This window comes from Sciurus carolinensis, chromosome 16 (genome assembly GCF_902686445.1).
Source record: "Sciurus carolinensis chromosome 16, mSciCar1.2, whole genome shotgun sequence".
NCBI lineage: Eukaryota > Metazoa > Chordata > Mammalia > Rodentia > Sciuridae > Sciurus > Sciurus carolinensis.
Window position 1 is genome coordinate 54,176,820 of NC_062228.1, and position 23,159 is coordinate 54,199,978.

General features: G+C 38.1%; 3 pseudogenes; 1 reads left to right on the forward strand and 2 right to left on the reverse strand.

Annotated features, from left to right (window-relative positions):
* LOC124966148 (voltage-dependent anion-selective channel protein 1-like) overlaps nucleotides 1-19,817 on the forward strand; it is a 61,458-nt pseudogene extending 41,641 nt beyond the window's left edge.
* A 583-nt stretch (nucleotides 19,818-20,400) lies between these two features.
* Nucleotides 20,401-20,824, reverse strand: LOC124966462 (AP-2 complex subunit sigma-like; annotated as a pseudogene).
* A 1,624-nt stretch (nucleotides 20,825-22,448) lies between these two features.
* LOC124966454 (probable ribosome biogenesis protein RLP24) lies at nucleotides 22,449-22,944 on the reverse strand (annotated as a pseudogene).
* Between the last annotated feature and the right edge of the window lie 215 nt (nucleotides 22,945-23,159).

Below are 23,159 nucleotides of genomic sequence, written 5' to 3' on the forward strand. Positions count from 1 at the left end.
CATACAAACATACGTACCAGTCTGGATTCAAGCATATTTATTTCAAAGGTTGGATTTGTCTTAGTCCATTCCTGCAATTGCAAAATACCTTACACTGGGTACTTTATAAACAACAGAAATTTACTTCTCCTGGTTCTGGCAGTGGCAAGTCCAAGATCAATGTACCAGTGAGATTCCATGTCTGGTGAGAACTGCTCTGGGCTTCAGAGGTGGTGCGTTGTTTTGATTTGTTTTGAAATGGGGTCTTTCTATGTTTCCCAGGCTAGTCTTGGACTCCTGGGCTCAAGTGATCCTCCTGCCTCAACCTCCTGAGTAGCTGAGGCTGCAGGTGTGTGCCACCATACCTGGCTCAGATGGTGCCTGGCTGTGGTGTCTCACAGGGTGCATGTTAGTCAGTTTTTTGTAACTGGAACAAATACCAGAGGTAAATCAACTTCATGAGAGAATGTGCTTCCCTGATCCACAGTTTTGTAAGCTCCAGTTCATGGTCAGTGGGCCCCACTGCTCTGGGCCCTGTGATGAGGCAGCCTGGATGGCAGGAGTGCCTGGCAAAGGAGGCCACTCACCTCATGGCATCCAGGAAATTAAGGGAGGAAGGGGTCAGTGTCTCAGAGTCACCTACAGGGATTGACCACACTGAACTGAATGCCCACAAGTAGGCCCCACCTCTTACAGTTCAACCACCTCCCAACAGAGACACACACTTGGGACCAAGCCATTAACTCATCAGACTTTGGGGGACATTTCAGAACAAAACTACAGCAGAGTCAACAGGGGAAAAGTGACTGCACACTTCCTCATCCCTTTATACAAGCAGTAGTTTCTATCAAGAGGATGGAAGAGTGACAACCTAATCTTTTCCTAGTTCCCACCTCTTGATACTATTGCACTGGGGGTTAAGTTTCAACACCTTTCTGGGAGGGATACAAACATTCAAACCACACCAGGATTATCAGCCCATATCACTTAACTTGTTTTTGCCTTAATGGTTCCAGTGTTGTCACTGAGAGCTTTTCCAGTTGGCTCCTGAGCTCCTGGACACATGGTGATTAATGTGGGTGTTATGAGTTTTACATGTGTGCTTTTTTTCACTGCCTTATATCCTGGCACCCCATGTCTCTGGCTCAGGTTGTATGCTTCCCACCCACAGCCAAATCTCACATTTCTCCAAAGGTCCTGCAACTTGCTTTCACATATTTTCTCTCATAAAATTATTCTGTGATTCTAGTTTGTTAATGTTCAATAAATATTCTCACTTGATGAACTTAAATTTTCAGAAATATATAAAAGTGAAAACAATGATTTTAATTTAAAAGTTACATTTTGCCAAGATATATTGCTATATTGTGTGCATGTATGAATATGTAATAAGAAATCCCATCATTATGTACAACTATAATGCACCAATAAAAATTGTGGAGTGTAAAAAATAAATAAATAAAGTTACATTTCATTGAACAGGGTTTCTGCCTTGGAGGGGTGAGGGCCATGGTGTCACCTACACACAGACACTGGGGACTCGCTTGAGGTGGTGGTAAATCAAAATCCATTTATTGTGTACCAAGCTTTTGGTTACATAGACTATACAGCTGCTTACATGAGGGGGGACTCCTTGTGTATCACCAATGAAAAGGTCATTAACTCCGCTTATCGCGGGTGTTTCAAGGCTACAGGCAAGAATCACAAGTCCTCTGGATGGTGTTCCAATCCAGCCTGAGTGGTGGACTTTTGCTCACACCATTGGCTCTGTGACTGCTGCCAAGTATGCCTGTGGGACATTACCTACAACATTTCATTCTATCTTCCCCGAAGCTTGACATAAACAGGACATGGGCGCCTTTTTCTGTCTCCCCAACAGTAGGTGCCTGCGCACTCGGGGTCTGCATCTTTCTCCCTTCCCAGAGCATCTTTTGCTGCCCCCTAGTGTTCACTACTGGCGTTTCGACTTGAAAACCAGGGAGAGGGCCGCTCTTCTGAGAGAATGTGAATGTGACATACAAGCTGTTTGATCCATTTTTAACTCGCCCTTGACCTCACGCTTAAACTATACACACACACACACACACACACACACACACAAAGGATAAAAGCCCCAGACTAATTGCTTAGAGTGGGAACTGTTCATTGATGCCCATAGAAAGTAATTGCCTGTGGCTTACATAAATTTGTTAGTACAAGTTCATGGAGGTGTTGGAGAAAAAGTTCACAACAGATTTTAACATCTCCGTGGTCAGTTTGCTTCAGGTTATCTTATCCCAGCACTGTTTCTTTGGAACCATCCTAAGATTAAAATAAAATATAGTAAAATGAAATGAAGGTGGAGTGTGTTATCAGGCAGCATACTTTATCATTAAAAAGATCCTCTATATGAATATGGACTGTGAGTACACACACAGCCCCAGTGTACCTATGCAACTTGGACTTCAAAAAACAGTGTAAGAAGTGAGCCCTGGATTCCCTGGGAGGAGTCTTTTTTCACTGCAGCGTGTGTTGGAATCTTAAGGGCTGATACCAGCTAATGGTTTCTGTGTGTATTGAGTGGTTGTTTGCTGGGCTAGTCTGCACTATAACCCCGCGAAGGCACCAGATATGAACGTGACTGAGTGTCCTTCAGTGTTACCATTCTCAGCTACAATTTCTCTGCAGTGACATGAGAGACCCCAAGTGAGAACCAGTTGGCTCAGCTGAATCCTGGGAACTGTGAGAAGGGAGAATAACATTACTGTTGCTGCCTCCAGTCACTACATTGTGGGGTGGTTTGTTAAAATAGCAGTTGATAACCTGAGAACTTCCACCGCAAAATGACAGTATGAATTATATCTACACCAAGGTATTTTAGGGCTGAAATCCAGAAAGTCATCCAGCACAGGTCCAGAAACAGAGTAGAAGGAATTCAATAAATATGGTATTTTGGTGCTAAAGAGAATTGTCCTGAATCCATCTCTGGAAAAATGGGTAGGGAATAATTTGTGGAAGAGTTTGCCATAAAGCAGAATCTTACAGAGTGGAGAAGTTGGGGAGACAGAGGTGGACAACACTGAGATATCTAGAACATGCCTCAGTGCTCCCAATTGAAGGCTGATACTATAACACTTTGGTGAAACCAGACTGCAAGATCAGAGTCATTTGGCAGAAGTAGAGATTTTCTTCATTGTGCCCCTGGAACTAAAAATGTGCTTACTCCTCAAAGGTTTGCAATATTTGAAAAATTATGCTCATCTTGCATCTACTGGCCCTTAAGGCATGGATTCAGAGTTAATTCCCATGTAGAATTTTCTCATTCCCACAAGTTCTACTGCCTCACAACACCCTCAACTGTGGAGAGCAGTGACAGAGGATGGGAGAGCAGTGACTGAGATCGGGGGTCTCTGATGACCTCATGGCTGTGGCATGACTGGTGCCTGGGAATGTTCCTGTGCAAGGCACAGGATACTCAGCTGCCGTGGCAATGCCCTGCATGAGGAGGTTGTGCAAGAGTCCTGTCAGCTCTGACCTTGATCTCAGGCACACAGCTCCTGGGAAGGAAGGAAGGAAGGAATTCTTAGGCTAGATGTCGGGGTTTCGGCCGGACCCCTGGCCCTAGGTGTGGCAAGGCTAAGATGGCGCCTGGCAGTGAGCCAGAGCAGTTAACTTTTGCACAAACAACTGACATCGTATTGAGGAAGTTCGAGGGATTGGCTGAGCTCCCTGATGGACAGTACAGGTCCACTGTATGCCTGCCTTTGCTGCCTGTATCTGTTATGCTCCCCCCTCGTGCAAAAAGGCTGATTGGTTACAAGTACTGTATATATTGGAGTGTAAGTTCCTCAAAGGAGAAAAAAGAAAGAACTATGAGAAAGTAAGCGCGCAAAATAAAGAGCTCTTAAGAACCAGGTTTGCGTCTCGTCTCTCTGCGGGCAGGGAGCGCGACAAATGGTGCCGAAATCCCCGGATCCAAAGAACAATAATTTTTCACAGACAAGGGTAAGTTAAGTGGTAAGTAATAAAGTAATAAAATAATAAAGCAATAAAGTAATAAAGTAAGTAAGGCTAGAAAGCCCGGTAACAGAGAAATATTAATAGGCTTTAAGCCCGGTAACAGAGAAATATTAATAGGCTTTAAGCCCGGTAACAGAGAAATATTAATAGGCTTTAAGCCTGGTAACAGAGAAATATTAATAGGCTTTAAGCCCGGTAACAGAGAAATATTAATAGGCTTTAAGCCCGGTAACAGAGAAATATTAATAGGCTTTAAGCCCGGTAACAGAGAAATATTAATAGGCTTTAAGCCCGGTAACAGAGAAATATTAATAGGCTTTAAGCCCGGTAGCAGAGAAAGATTAATAGGCTGAAAGCCTGGTAAAAGTTCACAGAAGGCAGGTTCGTTGCCCGGTAAAATTAGTTAGTTTCAATTTATGAAGTGGTACCAAACTGTGTGTGTGGTGTGTTATTTTTGTGTTTGTTGTGTGGCTTGTTTGTGTGCTTGGAGCTCTTAGTGCTGTAAGATTTAATCATAGGAACAGAACTGTCTAAGACTGGAATGCAACAGCCTCTTGGGGAGTTACTAAAAAGTCATGGAGATAATTGTTTCATAATTTTCTGCATTCAAACCTAACCTGATTTCTCAACCAGGTAAAAAAGGGTTAAAAAGTCCTGGGTGATCCTCCCTCCCCCTGCCACATTGCAATGTAACTACAGCATCTCAAGGAGAAAAGGGGGGTAACCTAAAGATAAGAAGAAAAGAAGAAAAAAAGTGTCCGTTTTAAACTCCTGAGCCGCTACACAAAACTAACTTATTCTTCAGGATTCTTGTTTTGTTTTTTCCTTAATGCTGTATTTTTGAGCTCATAATTTTGATCCTGCATACCTAGGTTAATGATTTTTTTTTCTTTTTGATCAGTTCTATTTTTTATTCAACTGAAGTTTTTGAACAGCTGTTTCATTGCAATGAACATTTACCTATAAAGTTACAAGGCCTTTGATTTTGTGTTATGTGTTATGTTGTGCTGTCTAATGTCATGTTTTGTCAAAACTGAGCGCTCTTAAAATTCAAATTGGGTAAACTAATGAAAGTAAAATGTCTTTTAAAATAACTTGCAAGTCTCCAGGTGGTCAAACTAATGAAATGTTAATGTTAAACAATGTCTAATATCAATTGCTTCTAGGACTTTTCTTCAGCAGGAAAGAGGCAATGGATCCTGTTCAGGACACTTGTCTGATATCTTGGTTTTATAAAATAAATAAATTGGAGTTAACATGTATGGGATTACTCAAATGTGTTTGTAGAGACGTCTGGTTAATTTACAAAGTTAAAATGCTAATTGTTAAATAACATCAGGTACTCTTAACTCCTTTAATTCCATGGGGTATCATACTTAAACCTTATTGGTGTTCTCATAGTATGGTAAATAAAAGGGTTTAAAATTGCTTTGTGTCATCACTAAACTAAAAACAAGGTTACTAAAAGTTATGTCCTAACAAGTGGAATTCTATATACAAAGGGTCCCAAAAGTTTCAACTGTGTTTCAATTAAGAGTACTATAAACAACAAAATATTTAATCTTATTAAAATAGGGTGATTTATCTAAATTCAGAAATTTCATAAGAGTTGTTTCAGAATGTGAACAAAAAGGGGTCAACAAATAGGAAAGAAAAAATAAAAGGTTCTGGGTATGGAAATGTATTTAGTAAAAGGAAAAGAAAATGTTTCTGGATAAGAAAGTCTATATGTAATAAAGGGCAAGTTTCAACAAGTCTGTGTGTAACTAAGTTGGTTGTATGTATGTAAATCAGCTAAAGCTATTTAAGGTTTTTCCTAAGGTGAAATACTAATGTTCTGATATAAGCCAAAGTTTAATCTATATGGTAAAATGACATGGTAAAATAACAAAGTTTTCTTAAAAACACCAATTCATTCTTAACTTTGTGTCTCTTAAGTTTTATTCTTTAAAACAATTGTCTTAAAAATAGGGGTTTATACAATTATGGTTAAACAACTGTTAAAGATTGTACTGCATTATAAAGTCTAAATTTTTCTCTAAAAACTAAAATTGGTAAGAACCAATTCCTCACTAAAATTAAAATAACTCTAACCACAGATGTACCTTATAACCCACAAAAACTAGGTATTGTTAAACATGCACATCTCACCCTCAAAAATGCTCTTTATAAACAAAAAGGGGGAATAGAGGAGACCTTCAGGTCCCCTAAAGATAAACTTTCTCTTTGTCTCTTTGTTTGGGGTTTTTTTTTTAACTGTGGGTAATAAGGGTAACCCGGTGCTTTACTGGAGCTGCGGCTCAGTTTGTGTGTTTCCACGGAATAAACTACTTACTACCTCTTTTTAGTCTCTTAGGAGGAACAGTTCAACTATGTAACAAAACAACTGCTTCTCTCAATTGTACTTCAGATTTGTGCTATCTCTCAATGTTAAAATGCTTCTAGGTTCCTGCTGGCAGACTTAATGTGTGTTCCTACTTTCTTGCCCATACCAGTTTCTGTTACAGATGATGAATTGCCAGTATTGCTTTCTAGAAACAAGAGAGACTTTGGAATCACCGCAGCAGTCATTACCACCATAGTTGCATCAGCAGCAGCAGCAGCCGCAGCAGCTGTAGCCTTGACGACATCAGTACAGTCAGCAACTAAGCTTAATGAAGTGGTCCAGCAGACAGCTACTGCTCTGTCTACTCAACAAACAGTAGATCAACACATGAAAGCGGGAATTCTCTTGGTGAACCAGAGGGTGGACTTACTCCAGGAACAAATGGACATTTTGCAGGAACTGTTAAGCGTAGGATGCATTTATCACCTAAGAGGACTTTGTGTTACACCCATAGCTTATCATAACTTCAGCTATGCAGCAAATTTGTCTAGAATCTTGTCTGTTCAGCTACGTTCCAACTGGTCTTATGAATTTGATAATCTTACTGCTATTCTTAGATCTCAAATTGTTAGTCTCAATGCTACTAGAGTTAATGTAGCCCCTATGTCCGAAGTACTAAGTTGGCTATCCTCTTCTTTCAGTTTTGTAAAACAATGGGCAGGTATGGGAGCCTTTTGTATGTTCATGGTTGTTGCTGTTGTCTTCCTCACACGCTTTATCATGCGCATGCGCCGAGATCAAGCTAGAGATCGTATCATTTTCCATCAGGCCATGGCTGCCCTAGAGGCCGGCAGTTCCCCACAAGTATGGCTCACGATGCTGGATCGCTAGCCAGACGGGTAAGGAAGGAGGTGACCACCGTACCGACCTAAGACAGGAGCTGTAGCATGCTCTGCAGTTATCCGATGACGGGTAAGGACGGTGGTTGACCACTCCGCCTAAGACAGGCACGGTCCCGAGCTTTCCTTTTCTTTTTAAAAGAGAAAAGGGGGAACTGTCGGAGTTTCGGCCGGACCCCTGGCCCTAGGTGTGGCAAGGCTAAGATGGCGCCTGGCAGTGAGCCAGAGCAGTTAACTTTTGCACAAACAACTGACATCGTATTGAGGAAGTTCGAGGGATTGGCTGAGCTCCCTGATGGACAGTACAGGTCCACTGTATGCCTGCCTTTGCTGCCTGTATCTGTTATGCTCCCCCCTCGTGCAAAAAGGCTGATTGGTTACAAGTACTGTATATATTGGAGTGTAAGTTCCTCAAAGGAGAAAAAAGAAAGAACTATGAGAAAGTAAGCGCGCAAAATAAAGAGCTCTTAAGAACCAGGTTTGCGTCTCGTCTCTCTGCGGGCAGGGAGCGCGACAGCTAGACAACTACAATATTCATTAGCTCTGATTCTCCTGAGCCTGCCCACTTCACAGTAACTTTAAACAATGGACCTCCTTGAGACCTGCACAAAGTTCCTAACATTGCACTTTGCAACTGTGGAAAAGCTACATAGATGTCCTTATTTCTGTTACTTTCCTGAATACAAAGAATAATGGTTGCATAGTCTTTAACCTGATAATGAGACATATAAGTAACGATTTCTGGTGTAACTCTTTAGATCTGCATCTCCATCAGAGATCACAGCTCACCTAATCCCAGTTTAATCAGCAAAATCTGTGTTTGTGAATCTTTATTTTCCAATCCTCCTTCAACCCTTGCCAGACCCGAGAGTTTGGTTGCTCTGGTCATGGTGGTTGGTGGCCTGTGCTGATCCAGATACAGGGGATCTTCTTTAGCCATTAGAGGAGATGCTCCCAGAGGCCTGCCATAGAAGCACCTCCTCAAGGTAAGGAGGTTGGGGGAGTGAGTCAGAGTCAGGTGTAAAGTGTGGGAAATACAGGATCCAAAGAAAGGGTCATTATGTGTCTGTCCTTAGAGATATGCTTAAGAATAGAGGTAGTGTTGTTAGAAGCTCACAGCTTTTGCAATTTGTAAACATAAGTACTAAAACTTGTCCCTGGTTCCCTTTAGAAGGAGTGGTAAGTGTAAAGATGTGGGTGACTGGCACTCTTCTTAAAGTTATACTTGCAGCTTGAGGAACAAAAGAGAAAACAAGGGCTTTTTAGAGAGAATATAAACTATGACACCATGTTTTAAGAGAAAAGTCTTACAAAAGAAAAAAATAATTATGGCAGGTTTCCTTACCTCTTAGTTTCTGCTGGATTTCTATCTGTCCAAGGTTATGTTTAAAAATGTAAATTACCCACCTGCAGGATTTACAAGGCTTATGAAAAACTAGTTAAGACATAAGAAAAATAGTGTCCCTTTTAAAATTCAAATGACTTACTAGCTATCTTATCTGTTTTCAGCTGGTTTTCTTAACCAATTCCTCTCTAAATCTACAGCACAGAAAGAGAAAAGTGAAAAATTCTGAATGTACAAGCTTTCTTTTGCTAAAATTTTTTCTTTTTTTCCTGAGGACTTCACAAACTTCCACATTATTTAGATATCTGAGCTGTCTCTTATCTGAGCTAAAAGTACACTCTGACCTGAAGAAGATGTGAGTATTGCAGTCATCTAATTTTTTTTTTTATAGAAAACTCTGGTTTTTAAAAATTCTACACATTAACGTATTTTTCTGATCAGTATTATTTTATGTAACTATTAAGGTTTTTACTCTTTGTTCAGAAGCCAACTTCTCCAGGTTTAACTTTTAAATACATTCAAAAATTCTTTCTAAATAAATCCTAAGGAGGATATCAACATGGTGATGTTGGGAATGAGTTTGATAACTACCAAGGACAAATAGCTGGTTACCTGAAACCTTTGATTCCAATGTCCTTCATGGTTGTTAGTTTTTATACCTGGCATTTCCAATTGGACAGACCTATCCTATATTTAAGTCATAATATTGAAGTCTGATGAGGTCTATATTAATTTATAATAGGTTAAATCTAATAGAGGATTTAATATACATCAATAACATTACTTCCTACCCGTGGAGCTTCACTTACAAAAATTTACAAAATCTTTGTTTCTTGTCTGTTTTGTGTATGTGTGTACACCTGTGAATTGTGTTGTTGGGTCTATATATTATGTACATGGTATCAAAATTGGCACTTAGACAAATGAGTGCTCAACAATTGTCAGGGGCGGGCTCTGAGGGCCCCAGAGCCACACCATGGCCTGATCTCTAAGATGGCGCCTGGCAGCTTGCCAGACATAGCTGCACTCATATACAAGTTTTAGGAAGTAACTCTGGTTGGCTGTTGTACATGAGGCAATCCTGGTATCTGCCTGGAGACTGTTCCTTGATAGGCTGACTTTCCTGGTAGTCTACTCTCTGATAGGTTGATGTTCTCAATATAAATTTGAGACTTGTGGAATAAACCCCTTTTGGTTCCTGTGATCAAGAAGAGCGTACGCATTGTGATTGTCCCCGAGGGCGGTGGGCGATCATAAACAATTAAAATTTAAGTAAAGATATGGATCTAAATAATTTAATTCAAATCAAATAATCAGATAAAATAAAGTCTTTAAAATTCTAACTCATAAGTTTTTTCTAGGTGGTCAGACAATTATTACAGTGTTGATTTTTATAAGATGTCTATAATGAGATGTAATAACCATTGCTTCTAAATTTTTCTTCAACAGGAAAGAGATGTTTAATAGTGCTAACCACATTTGTCTGATATTTTTATTTACAGTTAAATGAGTAAATTATATTTAACAAATGAAATTAATCTTCATAAATGTGTTTTTTTATGGATTAATTTAAAAAGGAGTTTAGGATTGCTTTGTTTCTGGGTCTTAACTAAAGCAAAATTACTGAGTTAAAGTTCTAACAGGTGCAATTCTATATGCAAAGGGTACAAAAACTTCAGTTGTGCTTCAATTAAAGCACTGTAAACAGCATAAAGTATTTCATCTTATTGAGAGGAGTAATTGGAACAAATTCAGAATTTGCATAAGGATTATTTCAGAATGTAAATTTAAAAAGGGATCAATGGCTAGGAAAGAGATAAAATTTGTGAAGGGACAGAGATAGAAGGTCTGAGTACATGACAAGAATGTCTGAGTACATGACAGGAAAGTTTGTGTAAGTGACAAAAAGATTTGTGTCAGTTGTAGTTTTGTAAAGGTGACCTCTTCTCCAGACACAGGTAAAATATTCATGTTCTGATGTGAACCAAAGTTTAATCCTCTATATGTTAAAGTAATAAATATTTCTTAAATCATTAATTTGCTCCTACATATGAAGATAATTTCTTATGCCTGTGAAGTCTTATTAAAATAAATCAATAAATAGATAAACCAGTCTTTATAAAAATTATTGTTTGTCCAACTCTGGTTAAAAAATAACTATTTTTTAGAGTATTATGCTACATTCCAGATTCTAAATTTTTCTTCAAAAGTTAAACTTGGTTAATATAAAAACATCTGTTAACTGGTTTCTTTGTATTCCAGAAGTATTCATATAAAGCCTTTAAAATATAAGGTTTTGGAGAACATTTTACAAAGCTGATGTTCTCTGTAATAGTGGTCTATTATAAAAATAACAAATTTAATTAAGAAATTATGTGATTTAACATTTAATAATGTGATAAAAATAATTTGTCATAAATTATAAAATTTTGTGTTACTCTCTACACACTGAGAGGTAAACTTAAATATATTTTAATAGATAATAAGGAGAACCTGGTTTATTAAAGTTTGATAATATGGGATGTAAACACATTATTCCATTTTTGCACAGGAGCATTAAAAACTCTCTTGCCTTTTTAATTCATATTTCAGATGTAATGTTAAATTATGTTAACTGATTCATATGGACTAAAATGATGTACTAAAACATTATAAAATAATATTTAAGAAAGAGATTAAAGATTAGTTTCAGAAATAAAATACCTTATCTAAGATTTATTAAGAGGTCACACCTCACTTGAGTAAAGACTCTGCTTCTCACCTTATTCCATCTTAAGTTAACCACTAAATTTCACTTAAAGTTAGGTTCAAAAGAAAGTTTTTTTGTTATAAAAATTACCATAATATTTTTTCTAATTTATTTTTATTGTAAACAAATGGGATACATGTTGCTTCTGTACATGCATTAAAGGCATATCATTTGTGTAATCATGCATTTACATAGGGTAATGTTATTTGATTCATTTTGTTATTTTTTCCCATCCCCCCAACCCTCCCACCCCTCTTTTCCCTCTATAAGTCCCTCCTTCCTTTATTCTTGCCCCCCCATTATGTGTCATCATCTGCTTATCAGCTAGATCATTCTTCCTTTGGTTTTTTGAGATTGGCTTATCTCACTTAGCATGATATTCTCCAATATCACCCATTTGCCTGCAAATGACATTACTTTATTATTCTTTATGGCTGAATGGCTGAGTAATATTCCATTGTATAAATATACCACAGTTTCTTTATAGATTCATCAATTGAAGGGCTTCTAGATTAGTTCCACAATCTAGCTATTGTAACTTGAGCAGCTATGAACATTGATGTGGCTGTATCTCTGTAGTATTCTGATTTTAAGTCCTTTGGGTATAGGCCAAGGAGTGGGATTCCTTTCTGAGGAATATCCACACTGCTTTCCAGATTGGCTGCACTAATTTGCAACCCCACCAGCAATGTATGAGTGTACCTTTCTCCCCACATCCTCGCCAACACCTGTTGTTGCTTGTATTCTTGATAATCGCCATTCTAATTGGGGTGAGATGGAATCTTAGGGTGGTTTTGATTTACACTTGTCTTATTATTAGAGAAGTTGAACATTTTTGCATATGTCTGTTGATTGCTTGTAGATCTTCTGTGAAGTGTCTGTTCATTTCCTTAGCCCATTTGTTGATTGGGTTATTTGCATTCTTGGTGTAGAGTTTTTTGAGTTCTTTATAGATTCTGGAGATTAGTGCTCTATCTGAAGTATGAGTGGCAAAGATATTCTCCCACTCTGTAGGCTCTCTCTTCACATTGCTGATAGTTTCCTTTGCTGAGAGAAAGATTTTTAGTTTGAATCTATACCAGTTATTAAATCTTGCTTTTATTTCTTGTGCTATGGGAGTCCTGTTGAGGAAGTCTGGTCCTAAGCCAACATGTTGAAGATTGGGACCTATTTTTCTTCCATAAGATGAGGGTCTCTGGTCTGATTTCAAGGTCCTTAATCCATTTTGAGTTGAGTTTTGTGCAGGGTGAGAGATAGGGGTTTAGTTTCATTTTGCTGCATGTGGATTTCCAATTCTCCCAGCACCATTTGTTGAAGAGGCTATCTTTTCTCCATTGCATATTTTTGGCCCCTTTGTCTAGTATGAGAAAATTGTATTTATTTGGGTTTGTGTCCGTGTCCTCTGTTCTGTACCATTGATCTACCTGTCTATTTTGGTACCAATACCATGCCGTTTTTGTTAGTATTGCTTTGATCATAGTTGAAGTTCTGGTATTGCGATATCCCTGGTTTACTCCTCCTGGTAAGGATTGCTTTATTTATTCTGGGTTTCTTATTCTTCCAGATGAATTTCATGATTGCTTGCTCTGTTTCTATATGGTACATCATTGGAATTTTAATTGGAATTGCGTTGAATTTGTATAGCACTTTTGGTAGTATGGCCATTTTGACAATATTAATTCTGCCTATCCAGGAACATGGGAGATCTTTCCATCTTCTAAGGTTTTCTTTAATTTCTTTCTTTAGTGTTCTGTAGTTCTCATTGTAGAGATCTTTTACATCTTTGGTTAAATTGATTCCCAAGTATTTTATTTTATTTTTTTCAAGTGGTGAAAGAGGGCACCCTTGCCTTGTTCCAGTTTTTAGGCAGAATGCTTTCAGTCTTTCACCATTTAGAATGATATTAGCCATGGGCTTAGCATAGATGGCCTTTACAATGTTAAGGGATGTTCCCACTATCCCTTTTTTTTTCTGCTGTTTTGAGCACGAAGGGATGCTGTATTTTATCAAATGTTTTTTCTGCACCTATTGATATAATCATGTAATTCTTGACTTTAAGACTTTTGATATGATGAATTACGTTTACGGATTTCCAAATGTTGAACCAACCTGCATCCCTGGGATTAAGCCCACTTGATTGTGGTGCACTATGTTTTAAATATATTTTTGCATACGATTTGCTAAAATTTTGTTGAGAATTTTTGCATCAATGTTCATTAAGAGTATTGGTCTGAAATTTTCTTTCCCTCAATGTGTCTCTGCCTGGTTTAGGTATTAGGGTGATACTGGCTTCATAGAATGAGTTTGGGAGGGTTCCCTCCTCTTCTATTTCATGGAATACTTTGAGGAGTATTGGAATGAGCTCTTCTTTAAAGGTTGTGTAGAACTTGGCTGAGAACCCATCTGGACCCAGACTTTTCTTTGTTGGTAGGCTTTTGATGACTTCTTCTATTTCATTCCTTGAAATTAATCTATTTAAGTTGTGTCCTCCTGGTTCAGTTTAGGTAATTCATATGTCTCTAGAATCCTGTTGATGTCTTCCAGATTTTATGATTTGTTGGAGTATAGATTTTCAAATTTGCTTCTAATTATGTTTTGTATTTCAGTCGTGTCTGTAGTGATCTTTCCTTGTTCATTCCATATTTTAGTAATTTGAGTTTTCTCTCTCCTTCTCTTTGTTAGTGTGGCTAAGGGTTTATCAATTTTGTTTATTCTTTCAAAGAACCAACTATTTATTTTGTCAATTTTTTCTATTATTTCTTTTGTTTCAATTTCATTGATTTCAGATCTGATTTTAAATATTTCCTGTCTTCTACCACTTTTGGTGTTGCTCTGCTCTTCTTTTTCTAGGGCTTTAAGCTGCAGTGTTAAGTAGTTTATTTCATGATTTTTTTTCTTCTTTTATTGAATATGCTCCATGAAATAAATCTTCCTCTAAGAACTGCTTTCATAGTGTCCCAGAGATTTTGATATGAAGTGCCTTTGTTCTCATTTACCTCTGAGAATTTTTTATTTTCCTCCTGCTATCTTCTGTTATCCATTCATCATGTAATAGCATATTATTTAATCTCCAGGTGTTGGAGTAGTTTCTGTTTTTTATTTTGTCATTATTTCTAATTTCAATCCATTATGATCTGATAGAATACAAGGTAGTATCTCTATCTTCTTGTATTTGGTAACATTAACTTTATGGCATAAAATATGGTCAATTTTAATGAATGATCCATGTGCTGCTGAGAAGAAGGTATATTTGCTCTTTGTTGGATGGTATATTCTATATATGTCCGTTAAATCTAAATTATTGATTGTGTTATTGAGATCTATGGTTTCTTTATTCAATTTTTGTTTGAAAGGTCTGTCCAGTGGTGAGAGAGGTGTGTTAAAATCACCTAGTATTATTGTGTTGTGGACTATTTGATTCTGGAGTTGAGAAGGATTTGTTTGACGTACATGGATGAGCCAATGTTTGGGGTATAGATATTTATGATTGTTATGTCTTGCTGATAGATGCTTCCCTTAAGCAGTATGAAATGTCCTTCTTTATCCCTTCTGTCTAACTTTGGCTTGAAGTTCACATTATCTGAAATGAGGATGGATACTCCAGCTTTTTTGCTATGTCCATGTGCATGGTATGTTTTTTCTCATCCTTTCACGTTTAGTTTGTGGATATCTCTTTCTATGAGATGAGTCTCTTGCAAGCAGCATATTGTTGGATTTTTCTTTTTGATCCATTCTGCCAGTCTATGTCTTTTGTTTGATGAGTTCAGGTCATTAATGTTCAGGGTTATTATTGAGATATGATTTGTATTCCCAGTCATTTGGCTCATTTTTTTTTTTTTGACACAACTTGGTTTCTTGTTTATTTGGCTATTCCTTTAGGCTAGTTCCTCCCTTTGCTGATTTGCATCATTGTTTATAATCTCTTCCTCATGGAATATTTTGCTGAGAATGTTCTCTAATGCTAGCTTTCTTTTTGTAAATTATTTTCATTTTTGTTTATCATGGAAGGGTTTTATTTCATCATCAAAACTGAAGATAAGTTTTGCTGGGTGTAAGATTCTTGGTTGGCATCCATTTTCTTTCAGGGCTTGATAAATGTTGTTCCAGGCCCTTCTAGCTTTTAGGATCTGGATTGAAAAATCTGCTCATATCCTTATTGGTTTCCGCCTGAATGTAATTTGATTCTTTTCTCTTGTGGTCTTTAAAATTCTGTCTTTATTTTGTATGTTAGGTATTTTCATAATAATGTGCTTTGGTGTGGGTCTGTTGTAATTTTGGGTATTTGGTGTTCTATAAGCCTCTTGTACTTGATTTTCCATTTCATTCTTCAGATTTGGGATATTTTCTGATATTATGTCATTGAATATATTGTTCATTCCTTTGGTTTGTTTCTCTAAGCCTTCCTCAATGCCAATAATTCTTAAATTTGGCCTTTTCATGATATCCCATAATTCTTGTAGATTATGTTCATGTTTTCTTACCATCTTCTCTGTTTGGTCAACTTTGTTTTCAAGATTAAATATTTTGTCTTCAATGTCTGAGGTTTTGTCTTCCAGGTGTTTTATCCTATTGGTTATGCTTTCTATGGAGCTTTTAACTTGGTTTATTGTTTCCTTCATTTCAAGTATTTCTGTTCATTTTTTTTTTCAATATCTCTAAATCTTTATTGATATGATCTTTTACTTCCCATATTTGCTCTTTTAACTGTTGATTGGTGCAATCATTTAATGACTGCATTTGCTCTTTCATCTCATCCTTCAATGTCTGCACTTGCTCTTTCATCTTCTCATTTGCTTCTCTGATTGTTTTAATTATGTACAATCTGGACTCCCTTTCTGACATTTTTTCTGCAATGCTGTCATTGGGTTTTATTGATATAGCATCTAGGTGTTTTGGGGACATTTTCTTCCCTTGTTTTCTCATATTGGTCAGATAACAGTGGGACTCTGAGATATTGCAAATTTCCTCTATTGGCTTATAGTGTCCCTGCAGATTTCCAGTATATCACCTCCTAGCCTTCAGTAACCTGATGTCTTGGAGGAACTTGATAATGCAGTGCTTCAGAAGAAAGCTGCCCCTGGCCTGCTGCTGGGTGCAGAGCTGGGAGCTGGGTGTGCTCAGAAAGCCTCTCACTAGGTGGGCCTGCTCCAAGAAGCTGACTGTGGACTGTGCCTGCCACTGGATGGAGCCGGGCTGCTCCAGAATACCTCTGGCACCCCTGCCCTGGTCCAAGAAACTGCCTGCGGACCGGATTGGGGCCCACTGCTGGAGGCTGGGTGTGTGTGGAAAGCCTCTCCCTGGGTGGATCTGCTTGGAGAAGCTGGCTGTGGACTGGGCCTGCTGCCAAATGGAACTGGGCTGCTCAGGAAACCCTCTCGCAACCCTGACCTGCTCCAAGAAGCTGCCCACTGTACTGGCCTGCTGCCCAAGCCAAGCTTCACCCAGTGGTAGTGACTCACCCAGCGTCTCTGAGTTGGTCCGAGTCTCTCAATACCTCCCCTTCTTGAATCCTCAGTTCTGGAGTGACAGGAGATGTAGTCACCCTCTAGTTCACCATCTTGAAACCCTACTATAATCTTAAAATACACAAGAAATATAATATATAGCTAAATAAAGGTTTGGGATTACAAAAATCATGTTTATCAGCTCATAGCAATTGTACAATCTAAATATGTTTTTACTCTTGTTAAATTTCCTTTGGTATATTCCTTGTAAACTTTATAACTATTGTCTATTAGTTCCTTACAAAAATACAAAAGACCTTTTCTTTTTATATTTGGACAGCCTAATTATAGAACACTTGATTCTTCCACAAAACCTACAAATTACAGGTGATGGTTTACTTATTATCAATGATTTCCAAAAGTTCCTGGAAGATTTTAACTGGTTAGGGCTTACTATTATCTACTGAAGATTTGAGGCCTTTATTGATATATTATTTGGAGACCCTTCTCTGGCCTCTCCTCAACAGCATACTACAGAAGCAAGGCTGCCTTAATGAAAGGTGAAGCTGCTATCACAACTGCCCAACTTCCTAAAATTAATTTATAGGAGCCTATACATGTGTTAATATTTTCTATTTTTCATACCTTACAGGGGTCGTATGGCAGACTTCAAAAGTTTTTAAATGGCTTCACCATGTCTAGTCTCCTCCAAAATCTTTAACTCCATTTCATAATTTTGTTAAAGACAAAAACTGAGTGCCCTTTTCAGTTTTAATGCCTACATCAACTTTGACAATCCCTATTTGCCTTCCAGGTGACTTTTACTAATTTTTCTGGCCAGTAAAAAATTCACATCAAGTTATTTCCCACTGTTTGGCTGCTTTTGTTGTGGTGTGCTGTCCATTGCAAATTAAAACTGATAATAGTACTTCGACTTATACTAGTTTTTCTTTTCAACAATTTTGTGATCAATATCATGTTGAACACTGAATTTGCATTCCTTATAATCCTCAAGGCCAGGCAATTATAGAGTGGGCTCATTTATCTCTAAAGTTACTATTACAAAAACAAAAAGGGGGAAATAGAAGCCCACAAAGTTGTTTAAATCATGCTCTTTTTAAATTAAATTTTCTGAACTGTGAGCCTGAAGATCCCATGGCAGCAGAGCAACATGTGGTTCATACAACAGTTGGCTCAACAGTTCTGGTCTGGAGGAAAGACTTACAAACAGGACAGTGGAATGGATGAGATTCAGTGATTATGTGGGGTAGAGGTCATGCCTGTATCTTTCCAGAAAGTGCAGCTCATACTCCAACCACGGTTCAAACGATTGAAGCTCATACCAGAAGTGTTGATCCTGGTACCCACCAAGAAAGAGATGTTGGGGAAGAAGAAGAAGAGAACTCATCGAACCCAGAAGGCTGGTTGGCCAACATGGGACTACAGAAGAATCTGACCTACCAGGTTGAACAGATGGTAAATCAACAGGGAAATACAAAGTCTTCTGCCACAATGCTTGTGGTCATGCTGGCTTTTATAAGCTATCAGGTAAGTAGAGTTTATGGGGAAATTTACTGGACTTACTTTCCAGATCCACCCTTCACACACCCAGTAATTGGACTAGAGAATCTATTCCAATATTTACTAATGATTTTTAGACAAACACATTATACCTGTCCATTCAGATGGATTGAATTATACTGGATACAGTGGGAGTTGGTCCCACAATGACAATACCAGCTGTTTAAAAGAGACCCCAGGAGATAAGACAGCATATGGGGGAGAAGCCAAGGTAGCCCAACTCACTGGCCCCTGGGATGTAACTAAGAATGGGACTGCCTGATGACATAACCATGTTTCGCATGGTACATCCACCAATACCTTACTGTCCTAATCATACTACTACAGAATTAGATGCCATTCCTCAATGGATGGAGTGTGCCAACATTTGGCCAGCATGTCATAATATCTATAGCAGTGATGAATATATTTTGGATTGGTCTCACAAAGTTGATGAGAAGAACTTATATATAAAATTATATAAAATAAATGACCCCAGAGGATTTATAAGTAACTTTCTGACCTTCAGTTGTGGTGACATACAAAGAGATCTTTGGCATTTGATAGCTGCCCTAGATTTTCTTAACTTTACTACACTCCCCTTTCTGATTTTGTAAATAAGGATTGTAAAGTGGCTTCTTGTTATGGCTGTGAGTCTCTGTACAATCCCCTTACGTTTTAATTACTAGAAATATAAAAATAAACAGGATAAGAGAAAAGTATTATGTAACTTGTTATAGCTGTAATTTGAGCAATTGTATTACTATGTATACTAGATGGCAAGGAACACTTGTGTTAAGATGATTTTCTTTTATTATGACTCCAGCTAATATTTCAGATCCTCGTATTTCAATATGGGAGTTTGTATTCTACAGCAGAATCGTGTCCAGTTAGATAGACACCATCATGTCTTGTTATAATTGAAGTAGTCACCTTGATATCTGCTTTAGTTTCTGTTATGACTGCTGTTACAGTTTTATCCAAAAGCATAAAGAATGCTCAATTTCCTAATGATTTAGCTCAGAATACTTCTAAAGTTTTGCAGAATCAGGCTAATATTGATGATAAGTTAGAGGCAAAATTAGATGCTCTAGAAGCTAGAGTTATTAACATAGGAAATGAAATTGCCACTCTTATATGTAGAAAAAAGCTCCACTGCCATGTTAACTAAAGATATTTTTGTGTCACAGCATCAAAATATAATGCTTCTCAATGGGGTTGTGAGAAAGTTAAAAGTCATTTGATGGGCATTTAGCAAAGAAATAATGGTAGCCTGGATCTTATGGAGTTACGTCATTATATGCAGGGCATTCAGGAAAGTAAAATTGATTCTGTGGAACCTGCATGGCTTGCTAAATAAATAATTAATGACCTAAATGGCTTTAATCCCTGGAAATTGTTAAAACATACAGTATGGTACATTTTTTGAATTATATCTTTGCTACTAATTCCTTTTGTTTTATAAAAATAGGATGGGGAATCTTCTGAGAAGAAATCCAATGACTCCAAGTCTTAACCCATCACTTACATTTAAAAAATGTAAAAGGGAGAGATGTGGAGAGTGGTAACAGAAGATGGGAGAGCAGTGACTGATATTGGGGGTCTCTGATGACCTCATGGCTGTGGCATGCCTGGTGCCTGGGATGTTTCTGTGCAAGGGCACAGGATGCTCAGCTGCTGTGGCAATGCCCTGCATGAGGAGGCTCTGTGCAAGAGTCCTGTCAGCTCTGACCTTGATCTCAGGCAAATAGCTCCTGGGAATAATGTTCTCATGCTAGGCAACCACAATATCTCACCAGCTCTGCTTCTCTGGTTCCTGCCCACTTTACAGTAGCTTTTTTTCTTCCAGGGGACCACGGGTTTATTGGAAGGTCCACACATGCTCATAGCATCACACAATAACAGAGTGGTTACGTGGGGCATGGGATGTGTCCTCTTCCCACAGCAGGCCCAGAGGCAGTGGGGTGCAGTCTCCTTTCTTGTGACTCAGAACCACCTGGATCCCTTTCTCCAGGACAGTTGAGGGAGGGGGCTGTGTGGTGGGCCACAGGCCTGGCGGGGTGTGGGCAGGTGTGTCCGAGGTGGCGAGTGAGTGTCATTCACTCCAGAGACTGCAGCATCAGCATCTGCTTCAGCTCCTTCCTCTGTCTGGTCTCATGGATTTTGCTTGTCAGGAACACCTCGTCCACAACCCTGTAAACCTTGTAGAAGTTGAACACCAGGTCCAGTTCACAGACATTGTGGAAATACTCATTCAAGAACTCCACAAATTTGTTGATGGCCTCCAGAGAGGCCAGGTTGTTGTCATTGATGTCCACACAGAGGCAGAAGTACAGGCCAGTGTAGTGTTGATAAATGATCTTAGAGTTCTGAACTCCACAAAGTTGGTGTGCTTGGCATCTCAGAGACCATGGCGTGTACTTCCTCTATCAACTTCTGCTTCTTGTCATCATCAAATTGCATGTACCACTTTGCCAGGTGCGTCTTGCCTGCCTGGTTCTGGATGAGGATGAATCAGATCATAGCAACCCCTGTCTGGACCCCAGCAGCCCCAGTCCTGCAGCAACTGGGTGGCTCTAGCTCTGGCTGCAGTTGCAGAGTCCCTACAGTAACTTTTAACAATGGACTTTCTGAGAGTTACAAAAGTTCCTAACATTGCACTTTGCAACTGTGGATTGCAACTGTGGAAAAGCTACATAGTTTCCCTAATTTCTGTAACTTTCCTGAATACAAAGAATAATGGTTGAATAGCCTTTAATCTGATAATGAGGCATATATAAATAAAGATTGCTGGTGTAACTCTTTAGATCTGCATCTCCACCTGAGAGCAGAGCTCCACCGAATCTCAGCTTAATCTTCAAAATCTGTGTTTGTGAATCTTTGTTTTCCAATCCCTCTTCACCCTTTGCTGGACCAAGAGTTTGGTAACGTAGGTGGAGTCTCTCTACTTCACTTTATATTTTATCAATGTTTCCAAAGAACCAATCTGTGGCTTTGCTGAGGTTTTCTACTGTGTATCTATTTTCTACTTACAACTGCCAGATCACAGCAGCAGTAGTTTTTTTGGATTCATAATGGCATTCACAGACCAAGGGGGAAAAGTGGACTTTGACTCGGCACCAGGTTTCAGGGACATTCTGGGCACTGGCTGCTTGTAGTTTTTCTTTTTTTTTAACTAAGCATATATTTCTCTTTAATTATATCTACCAAGTAAGTAGTATGTGTAGAGAAAGTTAATTTTTTCCAACTAAAAACATACTTTGTTTAGTACCTTTAAATAATATGTAGGCACTCACTGAAAAATGTTTTTATTTTATGTACAAATAATGGGCAGATGTTATACCCATAAATTCTATCTTCCATAACAATTAGGAACCTGTCTTTAAAAAAAGGGAGAAAACTACACAACAAAATTTAAAAGATACTGGGATTTCTTTGCTTCTAGAACATTGCTAGGCAGGGGGAGAGGAAGGGAGCTTGCTCTAACAGGAATCACAAATTAGAACTGAGTATTCTCAAAAGCAGAAATAATACAGTGCCATTTCAAGTAAAGATTATTCAGCTCTCCTTGGAAACACTCACAAATACCTGCCAAGAACAGGTAAACCAGGTCAAAATAACCCAACATAACTATGTTTCATCGTATTATGCCGTTATTCTCCTTAAAGCTAATAAATCAAAACAAAAAACACAATAAAAATAAATGATTTTGAGATTGTCATACAAATTATTACTTCCTTGTTGTGTCCTCCCTTCTCTAACATAATAAAGGGAACATTTTACTGCAAAGAAAAAATTTGATTTTATATATCACTGGCCATGAATTTTTGTAATTAGTTATTACATAAATGCTGTCAACTGCCATTATCCAAAAATCATGACCACTCTGTCCACAATCCACTTGTGCATTTATAAGCAGAATTTTCATGATTCCATAAACACGTCTATCAATGATGACATTGCTGAGGTGCAATCTAACATCCATAATCTGATGCTGTGCAAATAGCAGCATAGGAGAAAAGTATTTCTAATCACCTTTCACTTCAGTGACCATATATAAAAAATCAGTAATTTAGAATTAAATTCTAAGTCTCCAAAAGAGATTTTTCAAATGTATATATAGAAATGGTTACAGAGATTGAGATATTTAAGGAACATCCTCCATGTCCACATCCTGTTATAACTGCTGTACCATTTTTTTTTTCTTCCAGTTGTTTTCCTTTGCCTGCAAGAAGGGTTCAGATAAGATGGATGTTTTGCTTGCCTTCTTTAATATCCTGAACTTTCTTAGCACTTTATTTTTCTTCAATCTGTTCATTATAAATATTTCTTGGTGTTTCTTTTTGATCTCTTTAACTCTCTTCATTGCATCAATAGTTTTATTGCATAGTTCTTGATGGTATTTGACAGGTTCATTTCTACCTTTTTCAAATTCAAATGAATTATCCAGTGTTAAGTTCTTTACCATTTGCTTTCTGAAATGCTTTAGTCCACCTGACTTTGTGAGGATTGTGCTTCTATTTAAAGTTCTCATGACATTTGTATTTACAGAATCTGAATACCTTGCAATCATTGTGGATGAGCATCATGCCATGGCAGGGGTAGATAGTCCCCGAACAGAAATAACACTTCTCCATATGCATGTTGAACCAGCATGAGACCCCACCAACCAAATGGAGAACTGGGGAGGAAGTGACCTGCTTGTAGTTTTGAATTGCATTTCCCTAATGATTAATGATGTCCAGAATGTTTTCATATGTTTATTGTCTATTTGTATTTTCCCCCATTGGATTAATATTTATTCTTGTCCATCTAATTGTAAATTGGGTGCTCCTTATTGAGTTGTAAGTGTTCCTTA